The 15,089-nt window shown below is 46.0% G+C and overlaps 1 protein-coding gene across 4 annotated transcripts in view; it reads right to left on the bottom strand.

Moving 5' to 3' along the window:
* LOC110485935 (growth factor receptor-bound protein 10) overlaps positions 1-15,089 on the bottom strand; it is an 81,738-nt gene that overhangs the window by 18,953 nt on the left and 47,696 nt on the right. The window lies entirely within an intron of this gene.

Genomic DNA, 15,089 nt, shown 5'->3' with positions numbered 1-15,089 from the left:
AACTGGGACCTCGAAACTAGGAAATCTCTGACTTCCGACTTCAGTGCGTTCAAGACAACTGGGAACTCCAAGTCAGCAACTCTGCCTCTTTCTAGAGCTCCGATATTCCGACCTGAAGATCACTGACGTCACGATTCAACCTCGATTTTTTTCAGAGTTTCCAGTTGTGTTGAAAGCACCATAAAGTTTAAAGAGAGCAGGGCTGTGGCAGGGGAGGGGAGTATGACCAGACAGAGGAGGGTGGGAGGAAGGGAGATAGAGACAGAGAGAAGGGGACAGAGAGACAGAGAGCAAGAGTCCCATGCAAATCAAAATCAAATCAAATGTATTTATATAGCCCTTCGTACATCAGCTGATATCTCAAAGTGCTGTACAGAAACCCAGCCTAAAACCCCAAACAGCAAGCAATGCAGGTGTAGAAGCACGGTGGCTAGGAAAAACTCCCTAGAAAGGCCAAAACCTAGGAAGAAACCTAGAGAGGAACCAGGCTATGTGGGGTGGCCAGTCCTCTTCTGGCTGTGCCGGGTGGAGATTATAACAGAACATGGCCAAGATGTTCAAATGTTCATAAATGGCCAGCATGGTCAAATAATAATAGGGCAGAACAGTTGAAACTGGAGCAGCAGCACGGTCAGGTGGACTGGGGACAGCAAGGAGTCATCATGTCAGGTAGTCCTGGGGCATGGTCCTAGGGCTCAGGTCAGTTGAAACTGGAGCAGCAGCATGCCAATAAAGTCCCTTAAATTGAAATTTAATCGAGAGAGGGAGAGAAAGTGCGAAAGAAGAAAGATACAGATAAGTAGAGAGGGGAAGAGATAGTGAAAGATGAGAGATAGGGGGAGGGAGAGAGGCAAAGAAATAGACATAAGTAGAGGAAGAGAGTGTGAAAGAGGGAGAGCGGAGGGAGGGAGAGAAATAGTGAAAGAGAAAGAGAGCAGATACATAGAGACAGACAATAGTGAGAGAGGTGAGAGACTGAGTGAGAGAGAGTGAGAGAGACAGTGAGGTGAGAGAGAGAACAAGAAATAGAGAAAAAAATAAGAGAAAAGAATGTTCTGTGATAGTGGTAAGTAAGGCTATGTGTAGTGTACATGCCACTATACTAGACTTCCAGTTGTCACTGCAGTCACACCCCTCTCCTCATTGACTTATCACTACCTCACTACTGGCTTGCCTGGTGAGTCAGTGGGGAAAACCCCATGTCACATACCTACCATACTGTACTACAACAGGACACACTACCACTGCCAGCAGCTAACACTCCTTATGTGGAATGAGATAGCACAACCAGCACAACACCACTATGCCTATTACATCACTATTACATCACTATTACATCGTATTATTATCCTAGAATACATACTGTACTGGATATTATGAGGAGAGGAGTCACGTGCTTTGACATGTGTGCAGAGGAGTCCACAAGTACACACTTCAGGGGGTAGAGAATTGGAGCACATGGTCCTAACTTAACCGAACAAGAGCAGGAACATAACCTCTCAACCTCTATGTGGAAAATGTTTCAATCCAACATTGCATCCCAATGTGATGAAAGGAACAGAAAGACATTCAAGTGAGTGATGAGGACTGAGGAGACACGGCACACTTCCTTGACCTACTCCACTTCTTTTTTTCTAAAAGAGAAAAGATGTCCTTGTGATAAAGAGAGAGGGGAAGAAAGAGTGAGAGGGATGGAGGGAGGGGAAAAAGAGAGGGGAAATGAAAGGAAGGAATGGGAAGACAGGGGAGGGAGAAAGAGAGAGGCAGAGAAGGAAAGAGAAAGACAGAGAGAGAGAGCGAGAGAGGGGGGGTGTGCTGGGTTGTTCTTTCTGAACACTATTCTCATTCAGTGGTGGGCCTCCAGGATGACTCAGGACTTGTGATGTAATTACCCAGGGACAAGCTGCTGAGAGCCCCAAGCTACACACACACAGGCAATGTCCCTCTTAAGCCACTCTCATTCTCTCACAAACACACACACACACAAATGCACGCAATGTCACTCTTCAGCCACTCTCACTCATACGCATTACAAGTGCATTAAAAGCACAACATTTACATCAGGGATGTGTTAAAAATTCTAGATTACTGGTTATTACTGGTTACTAGCCTCTTAGGGATGATTAACCTCAGTCTACTATGGAGAAAACTATAAGGTTGTGGTGACACATCAGGTCCTCTCTGCTTATATCCCACACAGAAAAGGAATGGTGAAGTAATATCGAGGGCCACCAGTGAATAGGTTTTACCATGCTAAGTACTGTAAATGGTGCCATTTGGGATGCAACCAATGAAGATGGCACTGATATCTCATTTGGGTCTTCAATAAGCAGGCAACAGTGGGGTAGTAGTGGTAATGCCATAGAATTAGAATGCGTAGAACATAGTGCACCCATGAGTTTACCATTGAAGTTGCCAAAGTCAGAGGTTTCCAAGTCTATTCTGTTCATTCTATTTCTATGGGTAATTCCTCTGATGGAAACATCTGACCTGATCTCTTTCAGGCATTTTATATTTATTATTATATTCTACTGTACCAGGCCATATAGCAACATTTTATTGACTATGACATAAGAAGCAAAGAGTAAGTGGTGGAACCAATTAAATAGGGCTGTGACGATACCAGTATCTCAATATTTCCATGTCAAAAATGAAAACACGAAGCAGACCAAACTCTGTGGTTCTTTAAAATCCTGCTGTATGTAATAAATACATGTGACTCTGGATTACAACACAAGGATTTTTGTTTTCAACATTAGGGCTGTTTCATAAAGAAGTATGTATTTTGTTTCCTTGCCACGATACTGACAAGTATCGTGATACTGGTATCTTCCCGGACCTACAATTGAATACCTTTAGGCGTAAATCTTCTTCATAAGAAAAACCTGAGTTCAATTAAATCTCTAAGGAGGCAATTCTAAATCTAGTGCTTGTAGGCTAACTCCATTATCTCCGTAAGTTATTAAAAACAAAAAACAAAACCAAAGAAGTGGCTCTACTCTCTAATCCCCCAAAAGAACAGATTAAACAGTGTTGGCTAGCGGTCGACTGAGTGGTGGTCTCGCCCCCTCTCTGCAACCCACCAACAAACCAGTCCCGTTTACAAGTACCTCTTTAATGAAGCCAAATGTACTGTGTTCTCTGTGTGGTCTCTGAACTGCAGTGGCCATTGACATCCACTAATGAGAATGTGAGACAAAACTTGGAATAAAGACAATAAAGACAAAGCTTGTCATGTCCTGAGCTTCACTCGCTGCCTGCAGCCGGCTGGCCCGGGGAGAAGTGCTGGGCTGAGTCGGCTCTGAAGGGAACGGCTGGCCCGGGGAGAAGTGCTGGGCTGAGTCGGCTCTGAAGGGAACGGCTGGCCCGGGGAGAAGTGCTGGGCTGAGTCGGCTCTGCAGGGAACGGCTGGCCCGGGGAGAAGTGCTGGGCTGAGTCGGCTCTGAAGGGAACGGCTGGCCCAGGGAGAAGTGCTGGGCTGAGTCGGCCTCTAAAGGGAACGGCTGGCCCGGGGAGAAGTGCTGGGCTGAGTCGGCCTCTAAAGGGAACGGCTGGCCCGGGGAGAAGTGCTGGGCTGAGTCGGCTCTGAAGGGAATGGCTGGCCCGGGGAGAAGTGCTGGGCTGAGTCGGCTCTAAAGGGAACGGCTGGCCCGGGGAGAAGTGCTGGGCTGAGTCGGCCTCTAAAGGAAACAGTTGGCCCGGGGAGAAGTGCTGGGCTGAGTCGGCTTCTAAAGGGAACGCTACGTAAATACTGCTGACTCATGAGATGGACAGGAACCGCTTCTTGTTGTCAATTTTTTGTGTCAAATTAAGCAATCCCAAAGAGGGGATTTATCCAGGCTCACTATTGCAGAAAAATGACCAGAACATTGGCCAAGGACTAAAATGAGGACTTTCGGATGCATAATACCAAGTCATGTACAATGCACTCTCCCTCCAAAGCAGTTAGTTAGTGAGCAGAACATTAAAACAGCAGAATATATAATAATATGGATGATTTGGACGTTTAGCAGATGCTGGGGCCAGTTAAAACAGTACTTTTATACCTTCAGAAGTGGAGAGATGTGGATGAACTAATGCCATACTGTGGTTAACATCTAAGCCACAGTGACTACTCATCCCCATCGAACTCACACATGCAAACCACCCAGCTCGTGGCTAAAACTCAACCATATTCCAGTGATATAACGAATGTTAGCCATGGGAGAACAGAGTACAGTACAGGACAGGGCAGCCCAGCCAAAGGGCATGATGAAAAAAACTTCTCTCTTTGGAAAACAATGATTAGGTTATAATATATGACTAACTCTGTATATATTTATTTTAAATCTGGTGGTTCCAGATATCAGCACATGTTCCAAAAATTCAGAATAGCTTGACTCATTAACTAAACTCAATAAGCTACCATTATGGAACGCACTCCCAAAACCAAACAATCCCTCAGTTCCTTAGTCCCTTCAAACCAGAACAAACCACAAGCAAAAAGACCCACGGACGGTGTGTATATATAGATCAAATAGAGGCTGATCCATCAGCTCTGTGCATTCCTCTGGGAAGAATCTCCCCTGAGCGGAGCCTGAAGCTCCCATACCTCCTCCCTGCCACACACATCACATCGGCCCCAGCATCCAACCCCAACAATCCCCTTTGAATGGCCGAGATCTTTCCCTGCGGCTCCCTACTGAGATCAATCCAGAGAGGAGACAAACAGGAGCAGACTGGTTAATTGCGCAGCAGGGACCTGGGTAGCACCCTTTCAGGCCACCGCACCGCAGATCATTGTCCCCTTACGGGACTCAGGGACTGCCATTGGGCACTCACAAAAGGATGACATCGTTCAATTTTGACTACACAATAAAACCAGCCGCCCGCAAGCTGCACTCACTGTACTTCTACTTGCACTGGTCACCCAAGCTGTAAGGCCAGGCCAAGGCCAGCTAGCTGCTGGTGGCGTGCACACACTCTCTCACACACTCTCTCTCACACACACACACACACACACACACACACAATATAATGCTCTACGCTGGTATAGGCCTACCTTATTACAATACAAGAAGTCAGCAGCAGAATTAGTTTATTAAAGGTGAGTGCTGAGAAACGGTGAGAGAGATTTGATTTCAGAGATTTAACATTGTGTTCATTGTGTTCCAGTATAATTAGGTGTTTCTGGAGAGAAGGCGAGATCAGGTCCCATTCCAATGGCGCTGCTCTGCTCTCTACTCTGGACTTACAGCTATTTGAATTAAGCCAGTTGTCTGTCTGCATTTCCTCCAATGGTTGCCTTTTGAAAATGTAACAGGTTAGAGATGAATTGAATGTATATGCTGAGAGTGTGGGAGTATTGTTGCATCTTTTTTCCTTGTGTCTCCATCTCTCACCCTCTCTCCCCTTTATTTTCCCCTCTCTTTTCCCTCCTCTCTCTGTGAACACTAGTTCCACTTGAGAGAAATCTGAGCTGTCCTACTTTCCTGTATGAGAGAGAGTTGAGAGAGAGAGAGGGAGAGGCAGAGAGAGATAGAGTTGAGAGAGAGGGAGGGAGGAAGAGAGACAGCAGGGCAGAGAGAAAAGCAGAAAGTTGAGAGTGAGAGTTGAGTGAGAGAAGCTGTCCTCTTCTCAGTTTAGAGAGCAAGAGAGTTGTGAGGGAGAGAGGCCTGCTCTGCCCTGCAGTGGAGGATTCCATGCAGTCTCCATGACCTACATGAGTCCAGCTGAAGCTTTGCGGGCCCGCTGAGACACTCTACTCAGGCCAGATGAACTAACAGCTTGCAGCAACACATTCCACCCTGTCAAGCCTCCATCCTGGACACAGAGCAGGGCAGTTCACGTTCCCTCCAGTAAAGTCATGCAATGATGAATCAACTGGTCTTTTCTCACACGTTCAATATGGGCTAAACACACACTTCTATATATAGACGGCTATTGTATAATGTTCTCAGACTAAAACTGTGGCCTATGCAGGAACTTTGGGAACATATCCATGCTTGACACTGGTGAAAAACTATCCGTGTGTGTTTATCACAGACGATCACAATAAAATACTGAAAATCATGGATTAATTTCCCCAAAGACGGAGTGAAAATCATCAGTCTACATAATGAGTGTAATGAACAGAAACAGGTCATACTCACCATAACAAAACAGCAAATCTCTAAAACAGGGACACGATCAGGGACTGACATATGATAGAGCAGGGTTCCCAACTGGTGGCCCGGGCTACAGGCCCAATTCAAATCAAATGTTATTTGTCACATGCTTCCTGAACAACAGGTGTGGACTGACAGTAAAATGCTTACTTACGGGCCCTTCCCAACAAAGCAGAGAGAAAGAGCATAGTTAAACATGTAATAATAAAAGTAATAATAGATACATAATGAGTAATAATAACTTGGCTGTACAAGGACTACCAGTACCAGTTGATGTGCAGGGGTACGAGGTAAGAGGTAGATATGTACATATAACGAAGAATAAAGTGACAGATAGTCAGCAGCAGCGTATGTGAATCAAAACATTTAGTCCAAAAAGGGTCAATGCAGATAGTTAAATAGATAACCAATAGCTACCCGGACTAACTATTTAGCAGTCTTATGGCTTGGGGGTAGAAGCTATTCCGGGTTCTTTTAGTTCCAGACTTGGTGCAGAAGGTACCGCCTGCTGTACGGTAGCAGAGAGAACAGTCTACGACTTGGGTGGCTGGAGTCTGACAAATTTTAGGGCCTTCCTCTGATACTGCCTGGTATAGAGGTCCTGGATGGCAGGGAGCTCGGCACCAGTGATGTACTGGGCCATATGCACTACCCTCTGTAGTGCCTTGCGGTCGGATGCCAAGCAGTTGCCAAACCAAGCGGTGATGCAGCTATTCAAGATGCTCTCAATGGTACAGTTGCAGAACTTTTTGAGGATCGGAGAGCCCATGCCAAATCTTTTCAGCCTCCTGAGGGGGGAGAGGAGTTGTTGTGCCCTCTTCACAACTGTGTTGGTATCATGATAGATCCTTAGTGATGTGGACACTACAGCCAAGTTGATGTGAATGGGGGCGTGCTTGGCTCCCCACGGTCGGCTCCTTTGTCTTGCTGACGTTGAGGGAGAGGTTGGCTATAGGCTGTCGCATCGTTGTTGGTGATCAGGCCTACCACCATCGTGTCTGCAAACTTAATGATAATGTTGCGAGTCGTGCAACAGGGAGTACAGGAGGGGACTAAGCACACACCCCTGAAGGGCCACGTGTTCAGGGTCAGTGTTGCGGATGTGTTGCCTACCCTCACCACCTGCAGGCGACCCGTCAAGAAGTCCAGGATCCAGTTGCAGAGGGAGGTGTTCAGTCCCAGGGTCCTTAGCTTAGTGATTAGAAAGAAATCAACCCACAGCTGAATCTAGTTGATGATCCCTGTGCTATAGTAATGAACAGGTCTGTACTAAGGGAGGGAATTGTTCTGGCTTCTAACTTTACCTGCTAAGAGAACTCACCGTGTCTATCTCAGTTAAGATAACATGACACAGCTAACCAGGGTATCGTCTAGCAGTCTCAAAATAAGAGACATACAATACAGAGGGACCGGTTTGTTACTTAGTTTGACCTGTGACCTGGCAGGCTCAGTGTACAGAGTGAGGGACCTTAATGTCCTTCTCCTAATGGGGGACCACAGCCAGCCAGTTTGTCCAGCTAAGCCTACATCATAGCAGTTAGCGTTTAGCATAGCCTATACTAGCATGGTCTAGCATAGCCTAACCCCCTGCAATTCATATCTGGACCTCAAAGCATATCATTGTTCCCCTCTAATCAGGGACCGATTTAAACCTGGGACACCATGTTGGTGCAATTCATTATCAGGTACGTAGAACAGAAAGCCAGCAGTAGTCTAGCCTGACTAGACTAAATTCTTCCGCTGCCCTGTCGTTCACTACCTACTTTAGTAGTAATTTCATTGTAATTGTTTGTGGTGACGAGGGGCGTTGCAAAAAGAGTAAGTCATCATCGATTGGATCATCTCTAACCAATCAGAGTATCAACCGAGTATCAACCGTGTTCCAACCGTGTTCTGGCTCAGGCCCAACCGATAGGTTTCTGGACCAATCAGAGAAGGCCGCAGAGGTACGCATTGCGGAGAAGAAATTAACATCAGTAGGCGTGGCATAGTGTTTGGCTGAAGCAGTCGCCCGGACCTCGGGTTAGATTTAAATACCCTTTGCCTAGCCTAATATAGCGTAGCACAGCGTCTCTCAGTTCCCCAGAACTTAACACACAAAGCAGGGCAAGGCAGGGCTGTCAATCAAACAGTCACAGATATTTGTCACTGTATGACTGGTGCACTGGCCAAGTAATCCAAGCAGCAGGTTGAGGCTTGTCTTGCTGGGTAAGTGGAGGGTTAAATATGGCCTGACACATGAGATGTTCCAGAATAAACCACAAGCTCCCTGGCACGCCTCCAACAAGCATTTGTTAACAACACAGTTGCAATTTGTATCTCAAGAGTGCTGCCAGTCAGCATGCAACACATAGATACACACAGATACGTTGTCTATGCGGACACGCACGTACACACACGTATGCAGGCACCAATTTAAGACCTGCAAGTGAACCGCATGCTTACTTCACCCACGTATGAGATTAGATCCTGGGCTACAGTACAGCAGCCTCTCCTCTCCAGTACCTCTGCCTGCAACGTGCCTCAATTAATTAAATTGAACCCAAACAATTCTCTTTGGGGGGGTTGAGAAAGATCTAGTCAGAGCCGAGCCAGCTGAAAGTCCTACAAGCAGTTGCAGGAGGAATGTTCTCTCCCAGCGGCAGCACAGAATGCCTAGTACTGACTGGTCCCATGTAATCCTTCCATGTTCCGTTTGGGAACATTCTTTGGGAAGGAGAAACAATAAGCATGCATTGCTTCCATACACGGGGCTCTGAACAATTATGGTCCGTGATTACATGATACTTTGCCTAAGTTCCAAATGGGACTCTATTCCCTACACAGTGCACAACTTTATTAGGCCTATGGCCGTGACCAATAGTAGTGCACTATAGGGAAATAGGGTGCCATTTGGCATGTACACTAAGTCAGCCCGCTGTGGGATCTGGGATGTGCTGCTTCACTCTTGGTGTGGTTTAAGAGCCTGTTAAAACAGACTCCCTCTAGTCTAGAAGCAAAGCAGCACATTTCTGGCACTGGTCACTTTGATCTCCAACTCAGCGCTGCAGAACACATTAACCTGAAATGCTGTTCCAACGCAATTAACCTAAACACTCAGACGAGCCAGCATCAGCAAAATACCAACATGTTATTTACAGTGGAAAAAGGTGAACTCTGACCCAAACTCGGGCATTCCTGAATCCCCAGCAGCCAAGTATGATGCTCAGCTGTGGAGGAGATAGAATGCTGCACATCCCTACTAACATGTAGTGAGTTTACTGTGACATTGATGAGTGGCCTCATATGCTCTGCCATGGAATTTACAACATGTACAATTTTGCACATTATATTCATTCTGTTCTAATTAGCCACAATACACAGCCATTACTGTTCATGTGAATCCAAACAATGTGGATGACATTAAGTGGAGACTCCTTTTGCAGTGTCAAGATCTCCCACTATGTCACCAATGACAAGATCTCCCACTATGCCACCAATGTCAAGTTTTCCCACTATGCCACCAATGTCAAGATCTCCCACTATGCCACCAATGTCAAGTTCTCCCACTATGCCACCAATGTCAAGTTCTCCCTCTATGCCACCAATGTCAAGTTCTCCCACTATGCCACCAATGACAAGATCTCCCACTATGCCACCAATGTCAAGTTTTCCCACTATGCCACCAATGTCAAGTTCTCCCACTATGCCACCAATGTCAAGTTCTCCCACTATGCCACCAATGTCAAGATCTCCGACTATGCCACCAATGTCAAGTTCTCCCACTATGCCACCAATGTCAAGATCTCCCACTATGCCACCAATGTCAAGTTCTCCCACTATGCCACCAATGTCAAGATCTCCGACTATGCCACCAATGTCAAGTTCTCCCACTATGCCACCAATGTCAAGATCTCCCACTATGCCACCAATGTCAAGATCTCCCACTATGCCACCAATGTCAAGTTTTCCCACTATGCCACCAATGTCAAGTTCTCCCACTATGCCACCAATGTCAAGTTCTCCCACTATGCCACCAATGACAAGTTCTCCCACTATGCCACCAATGTCAAGTTCTCCCACTATGCCACCAATGTTAGGTTCTCCCACTATGCCACCAATGTCAAGTTCTCCCACTATGCCACCAATGTTAAGTTTGCCCTCTATGCCACCAATGTTAAGTTTGCCCTCTATGCCACCAAAGTCACTCACTAACTGACTGAGTGGCTACTATTCCAAGCCTCTTACCTCACCATGCGTAAATATGCATCGCCACAGTAATGAGCTCAGAGGCTATTAACCATATTGCTCGTCTCTCTCTCCACACACTCCTACTCCTCTTCTCCTTTCAGCGTGCGTGCCAGCTGCTGATTTAAAAGGATAAAGCGCTGCACACAAGGGAAGAGGCGGAGGGAGGGGATGGGAGCGGGAGGTGAACCTGTGTCACCGGTGTGTCAACTTAACAACAGTCTAATAGAAACAGAAAGGAGGCTAAGCTAAGGAGGACTAGGCACCAGGCATGACAGAGCAGTTTATTAACCCAGTAATAGAGCTGCAGCACAGTTGAGTCACATGCGGTGTCGCTGGGAGGCTTAGACTTGTCCCTGATGGTGTGTGGTATGGGCTGGAACCCAGAGTCTGATTGCATGGTGATGGAGGCCCTTGGACTCTGTGCTGTGAGGGTCAGTTAGGTGGGTCGCATCCAACTTGACAGTACATTCAGATCTGCAGCTCCTGTCCAAGCAGTGCCATCCCATGGACAATTCACATCAGATCAGCATCAGTTGAAGACACAACACTAGGGACAGGGTGTCCAGGTCAGTCAGGCTGGCAGCATCAGGACCAGTTAGTATAGTGACTACTGGTTGGTCAAAACCCTCCATCTACGGGCCTCCCGGGTGGTGCAGTGGTCTAAAGCACTGCTTCACAGTGCTAGCTGTGCCACTAGAGATTCTGGGTTCGAGGCCAGGCTCTGTCGCAGCCGGCCGTGACCGGGAGGCCCATGGGGCGGCACACAATTGGCCCAGCGTCGTCAGAGTTAGGGAGAGTTTGGCTGGCAGGGATATCCATGTCTCATCGCACACTAGCGACTCCTGTGGAGGGCCGGGCGCAGTGCACGCTGAGCAGGTTGCTAGGTGTACGGTGTTTCCTCCGACACATTGGTGTGGCTGGCTTCTGGTTTGGATGTGCGTTGTGTCAAGAAGCAGTGTGGCTTGGTTGGGTTGTGTTTGGGATGACGCATGGCTCTCGACCTTCGCCTCTCCCGAGTCCTTACGGGAGTTGCAGCGATGAGACAAGACAGTAACTAACTACTACCAATTAGATACCACAAAATTAAGGAGAAAAAGGGGATAAAATAATTACACAAAAAATTATTAAAAACAATTTTTAAAAACTCCATCTCCAGCCCAGTTAACAGAAAGACCCTACGCCACCAGGGTTGTCAAAACCAGCCAGTGAACATCCATAACGAAACAAGTCTGTTATTTGTTAACACTACAATTTTAAGAGCACGGCTGGGGTGAGACACAGAGAGAGAGAGAGAGCTAGGTCATTGACCGAGACTTTGGAGGGGAGGCAAATGAAAATCATATGGGCATCGTATAACAGACTGCGCAGTGATCCCTGACAGGCCAGCCGGCAGCGCAGCGTTCGCGTGCCTCCAATGCGCGGGGGCTGGGGAAGAGAAATGAGAGCCTGTCAGAAAGCGCCCAGAGGTCGGAAAATTCTGTAAACAGCTAACTTCTCACCAGCCCTACTCCGCCAGCCAGCCAGGCCTCCAGGGTCGGCATGCAGGCAGGCAGGAAGGCAGAAAGACGGACGAACAGACAGAGACGATTCTAAAGGACAGGCACTGCATGCTGGGAGAGCAAAGCAGAGCCAGCTGTGGAGCATGGCCCATCTCTACGACCCCCAACCTCACATGTACACACACACACAAATGCACGTACACACACACATACACACAAACACACACACACTATGCAAAGGTTTTTAGGCAACATATGTCTTTATCTCAGTATCGTGGGCCAATCACAAGCTGGAAAAACATGCTTTAGAACTGCTTTACCAACGCTGCATGTTCTAGCCAAAGGTACATAGTACCAAATAAATGTATGGTTATTTTCCATCTCCAGCTCCCTGCATCTACAGACTACAGCTCATGCTGCCAGTTCTTACAGACCAGACATGGGTTCAAATAGTATTTGTCTTCTGTCAAATACTTTCATTGAGCCTGCCTGAAGTGCCAGATTGGCGGTCTTGCACTTTCCACGGGTTCCATTGAGCCAGGCAAGCTCTATACATCACTTTCACAGTAATCTCGGCTCCGTTATAGTAATGACTAAGAGTGACTCTCTTCCAAGAAAGAGTTCACTGCAGCCTTCCCATTTCTTTCAACTAAGGTGGGGTAGTGGGCGTGGCCAATGGTATGGTCTCCAACCAAACTTTTTAAAGGCTGTCCTCTTGGCCGCAGAGGCAAAATGTTGAAGTTCAAAAGCTAGTTTCCTACAAATTTTGCCATGTCTTATGCCGTGTTCTTATGTTATCTGAATGACTCAAACATTATAAAAAAATCAATGGGCGGCCCATGCCATGCCATTCTTTAAATTTTAGATTCTCCCTGTCTAGTTTTTATTTTGGTGATTTTAGTTCTCAAATATGTTCTTATTTAAAAACATATAGCTCCATTACCTTTTCTACATACTTTAAATCTGGTATTGGTCGATTAAAGTTTACACTAAAAACGTTTTACCATCCCGAAAATGTATTTTTAATAAAACAAAAAAACATACAGTACCAGTCCAAAGTTTGGACACACCTACTCATTCAAGGGTTCTTCATTATTTTTACTATTTTCTACATTGTAGAGTAATAATGAAGACATCAAAACTATGAAATAACCCATATGGAATCATGTAGTAACGCAATTTTTTTTTAAATCAAAATAGATTTTAGATTCTTCAAAGTAGTCACCTTTTGCCTTGATGACAGCTTTGCACACTCTTGGCAGTCTCTCAACCAGCTTCATGAGGAATGCTTTTCCAATAGTCTTGAAGGAGTACCCACATATGCTGAGCACTTGTTGGCTGCGTTTCTTTCACTCTGCGGTCAATCTCATCCTAAACCATCTCAATTTGGTTGAGGTTGGGTGATTGTGGAGACCAGCTCAACTAATGCAGCACTCCATCACTCTCCTTCTTGGTCAAACAGCCCTTACACACCCTGGGGGTGTGTTTTGGGTCATTGTCCTGTTGAAAAACAAATGATAGTCCCACTAAGCGCAAACCAGATGGGATGGCATATCGCTGCAGAATTCTGTGGTAGCCATACTGGTTAAGTGTGCCTTGAATTCTAAATAAATCAGACAGTGTCACCAGGAACAACAACAAAAAACACCATCACACCACCTCCTCCATGCTTCACGGTGGGAACCACACATGCATCATCTTTCTTTCACCTACTCTGCGTCTCACAAAGACACAGCGGTTAGAACCAAAAAATCTCAAATTTGGAATAATCAGACCAAAGGATATATTTTCACCGGTCTAATGTCCATTGCTCGTGTTTCTTGGCCCAAGCAAGTCTCTTCTTATTATTGGTGTCCTTTAGTTGTGGGTTCTTTGCAGCAATTCAACCATGAAGGCCTGATTCACACAGTCTCCTCTGAACAGTTGATGTTGAGATGTGTCTGTGACTTGAACTCTGTGAAGCATTTATCTGGGCTGCAATCTAAGGTGCAGTTAACTCTAATGCACTTATCTTCTGCAGCAGAGGTAACTCTGGGTCTTCCTTTCCTGTGGCGGTCCTCATGAGAGCCAGTTTCAATACAGCGCTTGATGGTTTTTACGACTGCAAAGTTATTGACATTTTCCAGATTGACTGACCTTCATGTCTTAAAGTAATGATGACTGTTGTTTCACTTTACTTATTTTTATTATAGCAGCATACCACCCTGCATACCACTGCTGGCTTGCTTCTGAAGCTAAGCAGGGTTGGTCCTGGTCAGTCCCTGGATGCGAGACCAGATGCTGCTGGAAGTGGTGTTGGAGGGCCAGTAAGAGACACTCTTTCCTCTGGTCTAAAAAAAAATATATATCCCAATGCCCCAGGGCAGTGATTGGGGACACAGCCCTGTGTAGGGTGCCGTCTTTCGGGTGGGACGTTAAACGGGTGTCCTGACTCTCTTGAGGTCATTAAAGATCCCATGGCACTGATCATAAGAGTAGGGGTGTTAACCCCGGTGTCCTGGCTAAATTCCCAATCTGGCTAAATTCCCAAACCATCGCGGTCATCTAATAATCCCCAGTTTACAATTGGCTCATTCATCCCCCTCCTTTCCCCTGTAACTATTCCCCAGGTCGTTGCTGTAAATGAGAACGTGTTCTCAGTCAACTTACCTGGTAAAATAATGGATAAATAGCTTTCCTTGCCTGTTCTTGCCATAATATGGACTTGGTGTTTCACCAAATAGGACTACCTTCTGTATTCCACCCCTACCTTGTCACAACTCAACTGATCGGCTAAAACACATTAAGAAGGAAAGAAATCCCACAAATTAACAAGGCACACCTGTTCATTTAAATGCATTCCAGGTGACTACCTCATGAAGCTGGTTGAGAGAATGCCAAGAGTGTGCAAAGGTGTCATCAAGGCAAAGGGGGTGGCTACTTTGAAGAATCTAAAATATATTTAGATTGATTTAACCAAATGGTTACTACATGATTCCATATGTGTTATTTCATAGTTTTGATGTCTTCACTATTATTCTACAATGTAGTAAAAATGGTAAAACTAAAGGAAAACCCTTGAATGAGTAGGTGTGTCCAAACTTTTGACTGGTACTGTATTTTGAGGCAACCCGTCACTGCTAAATGAATATAGGGGAAACACTGATTCTAATTAGAGATAATGACCATGGGAGAAATAAACCAAACTGCTGTGGTACTGTAAGATGCACGATAC

This window comes from Oncorhynchus mykiss, chromosome 2, assembly GCF_013265735.2.
Source record: "Oncorhynchus mykiss isolate Arlee chromosome 2, USDA_OmykA_1.1, whole genome shotgun sequence".
NCBI lineage: Eukaryota > Metazoa > Chordata > Actinopteri > Salmoniformes > Salmonidae > Oncorhynchus > Oncorhynchus mykiss.
The sequence above is the reverse complement of the archived record's forward strand: the minus strand, read 5'-3'. Positions and strand labels throughout refer to the sequence as shown.